Source organism: Aquarana catesbeiana, linkage group LG04 (genome assembly GCF_042186555.1).
Source record: "Aquarana catesbeiana isolate 2022-GZ linkage group LG04, ASM4218655v1, whole genome shotgun sequence".
Taxonomy (NCBI): domain Eukaryota; kingdom Metazoa; phylum Chordata; class Amphibia; order Anura; family Ranidae; genus Aquarana; species Aquarana catesbeiana.
In genome coordinates this window covers 38,156,502-38,172,444 of record NC_133327.1, presented here as the reverse complement: position 1 = coordinate 38,172,444, position 15,943 = coordinate 38,156,502, and the positions used below count along the sequence as shown (strand labels likewise).

The 15,943-nt window shown below is 44.5% G+C and overlaps 1 protein-coding gene across 1 annotated transcript in view; it reads right to left on the bottom strand.

The window, feature by feature from the left end:
- AGBL5 (AGBL carboxypeptidase 5) overlaps nucleotides 1-15,943 on the bottom strand; it is a gene marked incomplete in the record, with an annotated part of 108,837 nt that overhangs the window by 39,547 nt on the left and 53,347 nt on the right.

Here is a 15,943-nt window from a genome sequence, read left to right as displayed (position 1 = left end):
TGAAACCTGCCTTGTCGGAGGACCTTCATGCATCTTAATCTCACAACTTTCTAATCTTTAATCTTACATAGTAGGTGAGGTTGAAAAAAGACACAAGTCTTCATAAATCTAGCCATAGCCATACCATATGTGTTACAGTTTTGCAGGCTGAACAAGATAAAACAAATCGATTCCCCAATTCACACTAAAAAGCATGGCTGGGGGAATCTCCACTGCCTGCAATTTTATTCTGAAAGGCATGGCTGCCTGAACACCTGAACAGTGACTGCATCTGATTGGATGCTGTCAATGTTTGGCCAATCATTTTTCACCCAGCTTAGTCAATTTTTAGATCTACTTTCCTTAAGCCGATGTTGACAGGGCCATCCATTGCTTGCATTTCGGTTGGTTCTGCAAGAATTGGCCAAAATTTGAGATGTGTAGTTTCAGCTTAAATTTTCTCTTAAACTTTCAAAAGCACCCTTCACCATAAGCATCAAGCCATAATGATCAGTGAACAAATGATATATCTCTATTTATATTATATATATACACATACACATACACACACACACACACACACACACACACACACACACACACTTTACTAATCCTTAGATGTGGTGACTTCTTTAGGCCCCTTTCACATGGGCCATATTTCAATCAGCAGGGGCTTTGTGAACAAAATCCCAGCTGAATTGGAGCAGAACGGTACAGATGTCACTTTTGTGACATTCGTGTCCGTTCAGTTTTTTTGCTGCAGAAGCTTTCTGGATGCATGTTAGATCTATGGGCGAGTGGATGTAAACTTAGCTGCACTGGAGGTAATCAGCTATAACAGACGCATGTCCATTTACATCCACCTGCCCATAGGCTTACATGGAGCGTCCAAATCAGATCCACCTGAATAACAGACAGACTGACAAATTGGACTGCCCGTGCGCATGGGGGGCATTTTGCCCAGGTGGTAGTGCGTTCTTAACCCTTGACAGTTCCATGTATGGATCATACACCACCAACAGAATAAGAACCACTTCTTTCATGGGAATATGAGAAAAACATTTTACCCCATTACCCAATCAGATTTCCATAATTCTGTTTTCTGTAGTCCAGTGCTATGAACGCGTGTGTATATTGTTTATGTATATACTCTCATACAGTACATGTTTATATACGCCGATCAGCGATAACTTTATGACCATTCACCTAATATTGAGTAGGCCCCCCATTTTGCCACCAAAACAGCCCTGTCCCATTGAGGCATGGATGCCACTAGACCTCTAAAGGTATGCTGTGGTATCTGGTAACAAGATGTCAGTAGTAGATCCTTTAAGTTCTGTAAGTTGTGAGGTGTATCGAACTTGTTCCAGCATATCCCACAGATTCTCAATTGAAGAGTTTGGAAGTCAAGTCAACATCTCAACTCATTGTTCTGTTCCTCAAAACCATTCTTTAACCTTTTTTGCCAGGGTGGCAGGGTGCATTATCCTGCTAAAAAAAAAAAAGGCCACTGCCATCAAGGAATACTGTTTCCATGAAGGGGTGTACTTGGTCAGCAAAAATGTTAAGGGAGGTGGTACATGTCAAGTAATATCTGCCTGAATGGCAAGACCCAAGGTTTCCCAGCAGAACATTACCCAAAGCATCAAACTGCCTCCGCAGGCTTGCCTTCTTCCCATACTGGATCCTGGTGCCATCTCTTCCATAGGTAAGCAACACACACACACCCGGCCATCCACATGATGTAAAAGAAACAGGATTCTTGAGACCAGGCCACCTTCTTCCATTGCTCTGTGGTCCAGTTCTGATGCTCATGTGCCATTTGCTCTTTAATATATCCCACTGATATTCAGATGCCATTAGAAGGAGATAACCAATCTTACCCACTTAACCTGCCAGCGGTCATACAGTTATAGTTACATACATACATGAACACGCTCATGTCGGAAGATTTCACTTTCGTTAACAAATTTGTAAGACTGACCTGGAGTCCTGGTAGAGGTAACGTTTTTTTGTTTTTAATTTGTTTAATTACTACACATCCATCATTAACTTCTTGCTAACGGCCCTACGTACATATACTGCGAGGCGGCGGCTCTTCTGTGTACAGGTACGTGATCTCACGGTTCTGGGTCTGATTGGACACAGCGAGAGTCAATCAGCGGGTCTAAGAAGGAACACAGATCTCTGTCTTCCCACAGTTAAAGTGCCCCCTACAGTGTTAGTAAACACTCCCTAGGAGTACGTTTAACCCTTTGATTGCCCCCGTTAACCCCTTCCCTGCCAGTGTCACTAGTACAGTGACCGCGCATATTTTTTAGCACCGATTATTGTATTGGTGTAACCGGTCCCCAAAAGTGTCACTTAGCGTCCGATTTGTCGGAGTCCCGCTAGAAAAAGTCGCTGATCGCCGCCATTACTAGTAAAAAAGAAAAAAAAAAAATTCCATAAAAATATCCCATAGTTTGTAGACGCTATAACTTTTGCGCAAACAAATCTATATACGCTTTGTGGGAGTCATATTATCAAAAATATGTAGCAGAATACATATTGGCCTAAACTGATTTAGAAATTAGATTTTTAACATTTGTTTAGTGGATACGTTTATAGCAGAAAGTAAAAAAAATCGTTTTTTTGTTTTTTTTTCAAAATTGGCAGTCTTTTTTTGTTTATAGCGCAAAAAATAAAAACCGCAGATGTGATCAAATACCACTAAAAGAAAGCTCTAATTGTAAGGGAAAAAAAGAAGACATACAGCAAGAAGACTGTACAGCTTGTATAACAGTGTAAGTTTGCTGTCCCCTCAAAATAACTCAAACACACAGCCAATAATGTCTAAACCGCTGGCAACAAAAGTGAGTACACCCCTAAGTGAAAATGTCCAAATTGGGCCCAAAGTGTCAATATTTTGTGTGGCCACCTTTATTTTCCAGCACTGCCTTAACCCTCTTGGGCATGGAGTTCACCAGAGCTTCACAGGTTGCCACTGGAGTCCTCTTCCACTCCTCTATGATGACATCACGGAGCTGGTGGATGTTAGAGACCTTGCGCTCCTCCACCTTCTGTTTGAGGATACCCCACAGATGGTCAATAGGGTTTAGGTCTGGAGACATGCTTGGCCAGTCCATCACCTTTACCCTCAGCTTCTTTAGCAAGGCAGTGGTCGTCTTGGAGGCGTTTGGGGTCATTATGTTGAAATACTGCCCTGCGGCCCAGTCTCTGGAAGGGAGGGGATCATGCTCTGCTTCGGTATGTCACAGTACATGTTGGCATTCATGGTTCCCTCAATGAACTGTATCTCCCCAGAGCCGGCAGCACTCATGCAGCCCCAGACCATGACACTCCCACCACCATACTTGACTTTAGGCAAGACACACTTGTTTTTGTACTCCTCACCTGGTTGCCACCACACACGCTTGACACCATCTGAACCAAATAAGTTTATCTTGGTCTGATCAGACCACAGGACATGGTTCCAGTATTCCATGTTCTTAGTCTGTTTGAAATCAGCAAACTATTTGCGGACTTTCTTGTGCATCATCTTTAGAAGAGGCTTCCTTCTGGGATGTAAGCAATGCAGACCAATTTGATGCAGTGTGCGGGGTATGGTCTAAGCACCGACAGGCTGACCCCCCACCCCTTCAACCTCTGCAGCAAAGCTGGCAGCACTCATATGTCTATTTCCCAAAGACAACCTCTGGATATGACGCTGAGCACGTGCACTCAACTCCTTTGGTCGAACATGGCAAGGTCTGTTCTGAGTGGAACCTATCCTGTTAAACCCTGTATGGTCTTGACCACCGTGCTGCAGCTCAGTTTCAGGGTCTTAATCTTCTTATAGCCTATGCCATCTTTATGTAGAGCAACAATTCTTTTTTTCAGATCCTCAGAGAGTTCTTTGCCATGAGGTTCCATGTTGAACTTCCAGTGACCAGTAAGAGAGTGAGAGCGATAACACCAATTTAAACACACCTGCCATTCACACCTGAGACCTTGCAACAATAACAATGACATTTGAGGGAAAATGGCTAACTGGGCCCAATTTGGACATTTTCACTTAGGGGTGTACTCACTTTTGTGGCCAGCTGTTTAGACATTAATGGCTGTGTGTTGAGTTATTTTGAGGGGACAGCAAATTTACACTGTTATACAAGCTGTACACTCACTACTTTACATTGTAGCAAAGTGTCATTTCTCCAGTGTTGTCACATGAAAAGAGAATAAAATATTTACAAAAATGTGAGGCGTGTACTCACTTTTGTGAGGAAAAAAAAATATATAATAATAATAATAAATATATATATATTTTTTTATTCTATGTAAAGTTCTCTCTGTACTACATTATAAGGGGTATCATGATGGACACATGTTTTTTATGTTATGGTGATGTATATGTCAAGAATTTCAACAACGTGGTGGCCATACATGCTTGCATTTTTTATTACAATCCATGTGACAGTCACTCAAAATGATCAAATCCACAAAAAACTAAACAGGCATAACTAGGCTTCTATTTCGATCAGATTTATCCAAACTGAGGTAATCAGCCAGGCGTGAAAATCATCGTTCATTTTGCATAAATTGGCGGCACTGGGATACTGTGTTCATGAATACGATTGTATGTCCATCAGGCAGATTATGAAATTACATGGTGGAAATGGAAAGTTAGGAGAGTATCTAACCTATCGTTTAAAATCCACTTCCTCATTTTGAGGCATGTCCATAGATTGGGCTGTTGACTAGAGATCGATTATTCCTCTTGGGAGAGATCAATTTGAAAAGAAACTGATCATTAATTTAAAGAGCGCATCTCCACCACTGAACTCATTTTTTAGGTACCATGCACGCAGGATGTTTTTATAAAACTTTCCTAGAAGCCCATCTCCAGCCAGCTGCATTTTTGCATAAAAAACAGCTGACACTTGTAAAAGTGTCCAACTCGTTTACAAGCATTTAGGCACGTGTACAGGTGTCAATAAATTTTTTTCTGGCCATTTAAATGATTTAAAGTGGTTGTAAACCCTTATACACCACTTTTTCCCTACAAGGAAGCCTATAATAAGGCGTACCTGTAGGTCCTGAAAGATCTCCTAAAACCTGCACGGTTTAGGAGATCTTTACCATATACGTTTGGGCCGACGTCATCGGTGCATGCGCACTGAAGAAAGGGCACGATTGTGCCGTTTCTAAAGGGCCCATGCTGTGACCGTCAGCTGCCGCACGGAAGTGATGTCACGCGACTTCGGCCAGTCACAGAGCCGGAGTCCACGGCCCCAGAAGGAAGAAGGGTGAAGATGGACGCGGCCACCAGCTAGGACCTCAGGGACGTTGCGGGCTTCGTTTGCAGGTAAATACAACATAATGGGCCAGTATGCGATGCATACTAGCCCATTATGCTTTTACTTGCAGAGGAAAAAAAAAAGGAAGTAAAACCCATCAGGGTTTACTTCCTCTTTAACGCTCAAGCGCTAAACTCACCCAACGTTAATATGCATTTATGGAGCGCGATCCAAATGTGGATTGAGCTTCAGGAGGCAAGGGAAATTTAGAAGCATGCTTAAATCTACCCTTATGTGGATTTCCAGGCACAACCTAACTACTCTTAAAAATGCTCCTTCCTCCTAGCATCTATTCCAACTACAGTGGGGCAAAAAAGTAATTAGTCAGCCACCAATCGTGCAAGTTCTCCCACTCAAAAAGATGAGAGAGGCCTGTAATTGTCATCATAGGTATACCTCAACTATGAGAGACAAAATGTGGAAACAAATCCAGACAATCACATTGTCTGATTTTTGAAAGAATTTATTTGCAAATTATGGTGGAAAATAAGTATTTGGTCAATATCAAAAGTTCATCTCAATACTTTGTTATATATCCTTTGTTGGCAATGACAGAGGTCAAACGTTTTCTGTAAGTCTTCACAAGGTTGTCACACACTGTTGCTGGTATGTTGGCCCATTCCTCCATGCAGATCTCCTCTAGAGCAGTGATGTTTTGGGGCTGTCGCTGGGCAACACAGAATCAACTCCCTCCAAAGGTTTTCTATGGTGTTGAGATCTGGAGACTGGCTAGGACTCTCCAGGACCTTGAAATGCTTCTTACGAAGCCACTCCTTCGTTGAACGGGCGGTGTGTTTGGGATCATTGTCATGCTGAATGACCCAGCCACGTTTCATCTTCAATGCCCTTGCTGATGGGAGGAGGTTTGCACTCACAATTTCATGATACATGGCCCCATTCATTCTTTCATGTACACGGATCAGTCGTCCTGTTCCCTTTGAAGAGAAACAGCCCCAAAGCATGATGTTGCCACCCCCATGCTTCACGGTAGGTATAGTGTTCTTTGGTTGCAACTCAGCATTCTCTCTCCTCCAAACACAACAAGTTGTGTTTCTACCAAACAGTTCTACTTTGGTTTCATCTGACCATATGACATTCTCCCAATCCTCTTCTGGATCATCCAAATGCTGTCTAGCAAACCTCAGACGGGCCCGGATATGTACTGGCTTTAGCAGGGGGACACGTCTGGCACTTCAGGATCCGAGTCCCGGGCGGCGTAGTGTGTTACTGATGGTAGCCTTTGTTACGTTAGTCCCAGCTCTCTGCAGGTCATTCACTAGGTCCCCCCGTGTGGTTCTGGGATTTTTGCTCACCGTTCTTTTGATCATTTTGACCCCACGGGGTGAGATCTTACGTGGAGCCTCAGATCGAGGGAGATTATCAGTGGTCTTGTATGTCTTCCATTTTCTAATTATTGCTCCCACAGTTGATTTCTTCACACCAAGCTGCTTGCCTATTGCAGATTCAGTCTTCCCAGCCTGGTGCAGGTCTACAATTTTGTTTCTGGTGTCCTTCGACAGCTCTTTGGTCTTCACCATAGTGGAGTTTGGAGTGTGACTGTTTGAGGTTGTGGACTGGTGTCTTTTATACTGATAACAAGTTCAAACAGGTGCCAATAATACAGGTAATGAGTGGAGGACAGAGGAGCCTCTTAAAAAAGAAGATACAGGTCTGTGAGAGACAGAAATCTTGCTTGTTTGTAGGTGACCAAATACTTATTTTCCACCATAATTTGCAAATAAATTCTTTCAAAAATCAGACAATGTGATTGTCTGGATTTGTTTCCACATTTTGTCTCTCATAGTTGAGGTATACCTATGATGACAATTACAGGCCTCTCTCATCTTTTTGAGTGGGAGAACTTGCACAATTGGTGGCTGACTAAATACTTTTTTGCCCCACTGTATCCTGTGTAAGAAAGATCTGCATACTTCCCCATTTTCAGGCTGCTCTGGTCACATTGTCTCTCCTGAATCAGCCAGCGCTGGCTGCAGTGGAGAGGAGAGAGCGCTTGACAATGGTTGGTAAAGACTGGAGCAGTGACATCACCCATAGGCTCCTATGGCCCATCTGTTGTCGGTGCTGTCTCCTCTCCCCTGCAGCCGGCGCTGGCTGACACGCAAGTTGGATCATATGAGCGGACCAGAGTGGGCTGAGAATTATTATGTTGACCTCTCTTACACAGGTTAGTCAGCATAGGTGTTTGGGGGGGGGGGGGGGGGGGGGGGGACATGTTTTACTTACCTGGATTTTCCATCCCCCCCCCCCCCCCCCCCCCCCCGGGCAAATTGCGTTCCCCCACATTCCGACAGTGGACTGTCCCTTAGCATCTTCATGCCCAATGCAGGCTAAGGATTCTGCTTTGGTCTCGACACCGCTACCATGTGGGGGAGAAGAAGCTGCGGGGGACTGGTCTAGCTACAAGAAGGAGCAAAAGAAAAGGGTAAATAATTTTCTTTGATCCCCTTTCTAAACAAAGGGCCAGTTTAGTGTTCTTCAGACTTTAGGGGAGCTGGATTGTGGGTGCTGGGAGTAAGAAAGATCCCGACTTCAGGTGGTAAAAACAATGCCCCATGTGTGGTGTCAGTGGGAGGGATTGTGCCGCATCGCTGGTGTCAGTAGGAGGAATTGTGCCCAATTATCCAATTGTTGGTGTCATTGGGAGGAATTGTGCCCAATTGTTGGTGTCATTGGGACTAACCCTTGCAGTATGGGTACAGCCCACTGCAAGAAAAAAAACAAAACATTTTAGTAGCCCAGAGTTGGACCAGAGTTCAATTTTAAAGATACCCTGTCACTTTTGCCTATTCAGTGCCTCTGGATAGTTCAACTTCCCATCAAGTGAAACAAACCTATCAACGCTTCTCCCTACACCATCCCACTTTTCAGGTATTGGGGGGAGTATATGATCCCCACCATGTGATAGCGTTTGGGCCTGAGCAGCCAATCGCCAGGCTGGAACACTGTCACATGGGGAATGGGGAGGGCCAGTGATGTCACCAGCAACTCATTTCTGCAGAGGCGTAATAGAGTGTAATAAACCTGGTATTATCCTTCAGTGGGGGGGACGGTATGGCAGGACACTTTTTCTTTTTCACTGGGGAATTACTTTACTTTTTCTTTACATTCCCAGATTTTACTACTTTCCATTCGGAACTTCTATAAAAAATAAAGAAATAAAGAGAGAGGTGAGAAGAGACTACAGCTATGTCCTGATCTATACATACAGGATTATCATTGTGGAATATGGAATGAGATCACCCAGAAACACACAGCAGACGGGAGATGTAAGCAGAAGATTTTATTAAGATTAATCACAGAGAGAAACACAGGACAGAATCCACATTAATGAGATACAGGATGGGTCAGACATTGATATCATGAGATGAGGATGGAGAGGAAGAGGGGACAGGAGGATACAAGACTGCAGTAGTACGGCTGTTCTACCTGCTGAACCATTTTAAATTCTGTGAAGCCAGATTTTGTGATCCAGGCCCCCCTCTGCCAGACAGCACAGAAAGGCTGTGTGACCCCCGAGCCCTCTGCAGGCTGTGTTACACTTGAGCCAATTCTCAGACCCAGTCCAGTCTGTGAATGGAAAGCAAAGAGCAGAAGCACGCTGATGAGGTCATCACTCTGCCCTTCTACCCCTTTCAGGAAGCTCTTGGTCTTATAAGGACAATGCCATGCAATGCAAAAGACTTGGTTTACCAGGCAGCCACCTCCTCTCTGCATGCTGCTCTACAATGTATTAGGAGGCTGACAACAAGATTTGGGTATTTTTGCCAGCTATATATACTGTACCAATACATTTCTCTTACAATAAGGCAGATCATAGATTATGCATTTATCTTAGGGAAAAAAAATGCCTGATTTCCTCATCAACAAATTCAGTGTTGGAGGAATCCCTCCCGCAGTGATATTGTGTTCTGCCGTCAGGAGGCCTTCACTTGGTGCTCTTAATTGAGACAAGTACACACTATAGAGGGGGATATGCTTTCTTCATATTTCATGTCTGAGGTTTACACCCTGTTTGATGAATACAGCTACAACAGTGTATTATATAGATTTGCAATTTAAAGTGTTACTAAACCCACAACAGTAAAATCAGTGTGTATATGCAGTAAAGCCTGCTCGTTATACTCACTGTGGAACCTAAGGGATCAATCCTCTGCATTGTGTAATAAGGCTGTTTAATCTGGTCTTCTCTGATCCGCCCCTTCTTCCATTGTCCCCAATCTGCTGATAGTACAGAGCCTTGGCATCACTCTGCACATGCTTGGCATGTATTGCTAGAGTTATTTTTTTGGGAGGGTGCATGTGAACAGCACAGGGCCAATCAGCACTGTCCAGAGAGAGGGTCAGGGATTCTGCAGCCTCATAGGATAGTCAGAGGAGAATGAAAAAACTTCCCCTACAAGCTTTCCCAAGACACTGATAGAAGTTACAAGACTGTTATATACCGCTGATTAGAAAAGTTATTTAGCAGTTTATATTTACTAAAATAATTGCATTTTTGTGTACGATGGGAGCCAGATATAGTGAATGCAGGGTCCTGGGTTTAGTAACACTTAAAAAAAAAAAAAAAAAAAAAATGTATACTGTAGGAGTTTCTTAGAAGATATTTATATATACACACATAAGTAACTGTAAATACCTCCAGGGAAGACCTTTATGTACTGGGGTCTCAAACTGGTGGCCCTCCAGCTGTTGCAAAACTACAAGTCCCATGAGGCATTGCAAGCCTGACAGTTACAAGCATGACTCCCACAGGCAGAGGCATGATGGGACTTGTAGCTTCACAATGACTGGAGGGCCACCAGTTTGAGACCCCCGCTTTACTACAAAGATGAAAATCAAAACAACCCCCCCCCCCCCCAAAAAAAAAAAAAAGAGTGGACACCAGCAACCTCAAACTAATGTACACTGCATGTACTGATCACATGAGATCCCAGGGACAGATCCCACAAAGACTGGATAACACGAGATCTCAGAGATAGATCCCACATAGATTAGATTATTTCAGATCCCAGGAGACTAAGTTACAGGTAGGTAGATTATATGGTATCCCAAATACAGGTCCAGATCCAGAGACAGATTTCACATAGAATAGATCACAGGAGAGCGATAGATCCCACACAGACTGGATATCATGAGATCCCAGGGGCAGATACTACAGAGTGGATTATTTGAGATCCAAATGACAGATCCCACACATACTAGATTATATTTAATCCAAAGATCAATACCACACAGACTTGATTATTTGAGATCTCAGTGGCAGGTCCCGTGCAGACTGGATTACATGAGATCCCAGAGACAGATCCCCAACACAGATTATATATATTTTACAAAGTTCTAGTAAGTAGGTTATAGGAGAATCCAGATCCCAGAGGGTGGATTATATTGAGATGACATGGAAAGCCCCCCCCCCCCCCCTTACAGAGACTGATCTATATTAATCAGAGATGGTCATATGCATACAAAACACCAAACCAAATTATAAAATCACAGTGGCAGATCCCACACAGATTAGATTATAGATCACAAAAGGCAGATCACACCCATGGGCTGGATTACAATTACAAAAGGCAAACCCTTCAATAGGTTTTACCAAACCGCAGAACCAGATCAAAGCCACTCCACACTCAGAACTGGATTACACAGATCCAAGGAGATCTCTCACACACACATGCAGGAATATGTCAGGTTACATAGACAGATCTACCCAGGGCTGGTGCTACCACTAGGCAAACTAGCAGCCGCCTAGGGCGCACTGCTGCCTAAGGGTGCCCGGCCACTGGTATTCCTACTCTTTTCTCTCTGCAGCAAGCAACTAAGTTTCAGCATCAGCAGGCAGCCACCGCTCTGTTCGCAACATAGTGTCAGAGGCACAGCGCAGTGGAGGACTGTGTCTGTGTCCCAACTCTCAAATGGATGGGTGCTGGGAGGCTGCATTTGATGGGCGCTGGGGAGGCTGCATTTGATGGGCGCTGGGAGGCTGCATTTGATGGGCGCTGGGAGGCTGCATTTGATGGGCGCTGGGGAGGCTGCATTTGATGGGCGCTGGGGAGGCTGCATTGATGGGCGCTCATTAAAATGATGGTGTATACATGGGCAGGGCAAAGGGATGGAGTCAGGGGTGGAGCCAGGGGGGCAGTAAAATGAGCTTTTGCCTAGGGCATTGATGGCGAACCTTGGCACCCAGATGTTTAGGAACTACATTTCCCATGATGCTCCACTACACTTCAGAGTGCCTGAGCATCATGGGAAATGTAGTTCCAAAACATCTGGGGTGCCAAGGTTCGCTGCCTAGGGTGTCAAAAATCCTTGCACCAGCCTGGATCTACCAAACAATCTGGTGGACAGATCCCACAGACATGATCTCAGTTGATCACACAGAATGCACCATATCAGATCACACACAGATCTCAGTGACAAGATCACAAAGGCTGGTTATGTCACAATCACAGTCAGATCCCACAGAGATGACAAAGAAAAGATCCCTCCATACAATGAATCCCAGCTGCACCAAACAGGAGAAGACATGACATTTCTCAGACACACCGCATATTACACTCAATGCGGCCAGATCCCGGATTTGTAACAGACAATACACGTGTTTCATGAATATGAAACATGACAAGCGGGTCTAGGAGAAGACAGACCATTCTCTGCATTGTACAGGTAATAAGAACACTTCACAATGTGTAATCACAGAAAACCAAGAGGAACCCCAAGTCAAACTGAAAATGAAATTCAGAAAAGTCAACCATTTTACATGCCCAACTATTTCCAGTTCTGTGCAGCCCGTTTATGATTCACGTACTACTCGCCCCCAACGTGCCGCCATGAAGGCATCACCCTCCTGCCTCTGAACTACAACCCCAATTCTAAGAAAGTTGGGGTGCTGTGTAAAATCTGCAGAACATTAGAATTAATACAAATGTGAACAATAGTCGGGCCCGCGCACACACAAGCGCTTTAGGAATTGGTGAAAGCAATACGAATTTGACATATCTAATGGGTGAAAATCAAAACATCCAGTCTATAGGCAGCTGTTAAAAAATCCAGATAAAGATCCAAACATAAATTGTTAACAAACATGAGCAGCGCTCCTACATCAACACCCTGTTGATATAAACTGTAAACTAATACAGGCATACCCCATTTTTAAGTACACAATGGGACCAGAGAATGTATGTAAAAGGAAAATGTACTTAAAGTGAAGCAATACCTTTTTTCACTTCAGGGGTGTCAGGGGCTATAGTGGGGGGGTCAGGAGCTATAGTGGGGCGGGGGGTCAGGGAGTATAGTAGGGGGGGCGGTCGGGGGGCGGGAGCTATAGTGGGGGGGGGGGGGGGGGGTCGGGGACTGTAGAAGGGGGAGGGGTCAGGGCCTATAGTGGAGGGCCATGGGCTGTAGTGAGGGGGTCAGGGAGTGAAGTTTATAGTACTGTACAGTAATCCACTTACGTTTAGGCAGCAAGTCTGGGCTGGCGGGCATAGCTGGCAGGCACTTTGCCTCTTCATTTGCGGCCTCTTCACTGGCGACAACTCCGGGCGGCAGCTCCGCCTCTTCCAGCTCCGCCATGTTGCGGCTGCGCGGTGCGGGAATGTCTGTACTTGCGAGCCACTTTACGTACACTCGTGGGTATGTCCATACTCGCAAGTGTACATAAAGCGAGTGTACTTAAAGAGGGGTATGCCTGTACAGTGCTGGAAAAGGGAATGATTGCTAAAATAAACAGTTTGATGTAGTTGCTACATTAAGCACTGCAATTCCCTATGAAATACTTACCAAATATAGGCAAGTGTACAGCCTAATGAAGATCTCTCCCCGATCTTCTGCTTATCCGATCATTCTTGCTGGAAAAGGAGAAGGTTCTGTGTGTCTCAGTCTACTGATCTTTCAATCCAATACCTCCAGCGCGAGATTGTGAGCAATTCAGGCTCTTTAAAGAAATGCTGTGGTCTCACAAAAGAAATTGTAGCCCCATAGCGTGACTCCGTAAAAGCAATTTATTGTCCAAACATCAGTAAAAACACATGCACGTTCATATACTCTAACTACAATCCAAGTCAGATCGAACTCCGGATGATGGGGTACCAGGCGTCCGTTTCTCAAATTAAAGAAAATACGGCTGACATGGACTCGCTCTTTTTTCTCCGGGATGATTGCCAACTCAAAGGCTCAGTTCACATATGAGCCTCATGGCAGCTCATAGCAGCGGGTGCGGTGCGTCCCAGTTCACAGTTTCAGGTATGATTTCAGTCCGAATTTTGAGCTGAATTTGAACAAAAGACGCACAGCGTTTTTCTGCAAAATGCACCGGACCTGCTGCAGGGATATGTGAACCAGTTCCATAGAGAGCCGGTCAAAATCTCCTGCTATTGTGAATTGGATGCAGGGATCCCGCATCCAATTCGCAATGGTGTGAACCCAGCCTATCTCAACACTGTGTGCTCATTCCCTGACATGTTTCGTCATTACTGACTTCATCAAAGGGTGGCGAAACATGTCAGGGAATGATCCCAGGGAGAAAAAAAAAAAAAAAAGTGAGTCCATGTCAGCCGTATTTTCTTTAATTTGAGAAACGGACGCCTGGTACCCCCATCATCTGGAGTTCGATCTGGCTTGGATTGTAGTTAGAGTATATGAACGTACCTACCTGGTGCATGTGTTTTTGCTGATGTTTGGACAATAAATTGCTTTTACGGAGTCACGCTATGGGGCTACAATTTCTTTTTGTGAGACCACAGCATTTCTTCAAAGAGTCTGAATTGCTCACGATCTCACGGTGGAGGTATTGGATTGAAAGATCAGCAGAATGAGCCACACAGAACCTTCTCCTTTTCCAGCGAGAACGATCGGATAAGCAGAGGATCGGGGAGAGATCTTCATTATAGGCTGTGGGTCATCAGCTGTTTCAAGATAACTTACAGGGAGCAGGATTCCTATTGAGAGCTCAGCTGTGACTTGAGAATCCGCAGCCTACAATGGAGCATGATCCCTTATTATGGAACTGTTCAACGTAGAGACTACACTGACTTTTTATTGTAGCAATCATTCCTTGTTCCAGTACCTAATGTAGCAACTACATCGAACTGTTTATTTTAGCAATTATTTAGATTATCGATTATTTAAAAAAAAAAAAAATTAATAATAATAATAATAATAATAAATAATATGTCATACTTGCCTCCACTGTGCAGCTCATTTTTCACAGAGTGGCCCCCGATCCTGGTCTTCTGGGGTCCCTCGGCGACTCTTGCGGCTCCTCCCTATATCAGATAACCCCGAGGAGAAGCGCGCTCCCAGGGGTGTTATCTTGAGGGCGGCGCACTCGAGTCTATCATTCGGCGGCCATAGCCGAAATATGACTCGGCCCCTGGATCATTGGATTTGATTGACAGCAGCGGGAGCCAATGGCTGCGCTGCTATCAATCTAGCCATTCAAGACCCGAGAACGCCAGTCAGAGGGACATGTTTGTTACAATCATATCAATAGTATGCTCCTCATCAAACCATATTTATTTACGATAGAAAACATATCAAATGTGCCATTTTCAAAAAAAAAAAATAAGGTCGTTTTGAAACCGATGGCAGCAACAAGTCTCACAAAAGTTTGCACAGGGCCATGTTTACCATGGTGCAACATCTCCTCTCCTATTCAAGCGGAGCGCCACTCAAAAGGGAAAGTTCGCTTTAAGGACTTGTTCCACGCGTCCTGTTGAAGAATGGGCACTTTTGAGGCGCAGGGGGGGGGGGGGGGGGGGGGGGGGGGTGAGCGGGTACCCAATTTTGACAGGTACTCGATCCCACTTCCCCTCCCTCCCGCAGTCTTCTTGGACATTGACAAGTCCCAGAAGACTGCACTGACCAGACATGATGCGCAGTGCTACTCGTGCATGTGCAGTGGGCACCTGGCTGTGAAGCCGCAAGCTGTCACAGCCGGGTGCCCATAATGAAGATGCCAGCACAGAGGAAAAAAGAAAGCGGGTGCGACCAACTGGGGTGAGCACACCGCTGAATCATGGGACAGGTGAGAGTGGCTAGTTTGTAAGAGTCAGCAGCTACAGTTTTTGTAGCTGTTGGCTTTTATATTTTCACAGGTGACTGGAACTCTTTTTTTAATACTCTTAGGGCTAGGTTCACACTGCCTTATGCGAACCGCTGGGAGTGTCAATACAAAGTTAATGCACCCCCAGATCGGTCCACATATCGCAGTGCAAGCTGTCAATTTGGACATGAATCAGATCGCATGGGTGTGAACACCCTTGCCATCCAATTCTGGTGCGGACAAAACAAAAAAAAAAAACAAAAAAAAAAAAACAACAAAAAAAAAAAAAAAAAAAGGGTCCTGCATGACTTTGGTCCGAATGCAATGCAAATTCAGCCATACAATTTGTATGGCTAAATTTGCATCGCACAGAACATCGCATGTGATTTGCACAGCAGTGTGAACCTAGCCTAAAATGAATGGGAACTAAGGAGACCAGTTGCTGGAGTTTTGGGAGAGGAATGTTGTCCCATTCTTGCCTGATATAGAATTCTAACTGCTCAACAGTCCTGGGTTGTATTTTTCATTTCAAGATGTGCCAAATATTTTCAATCAGTGAAAG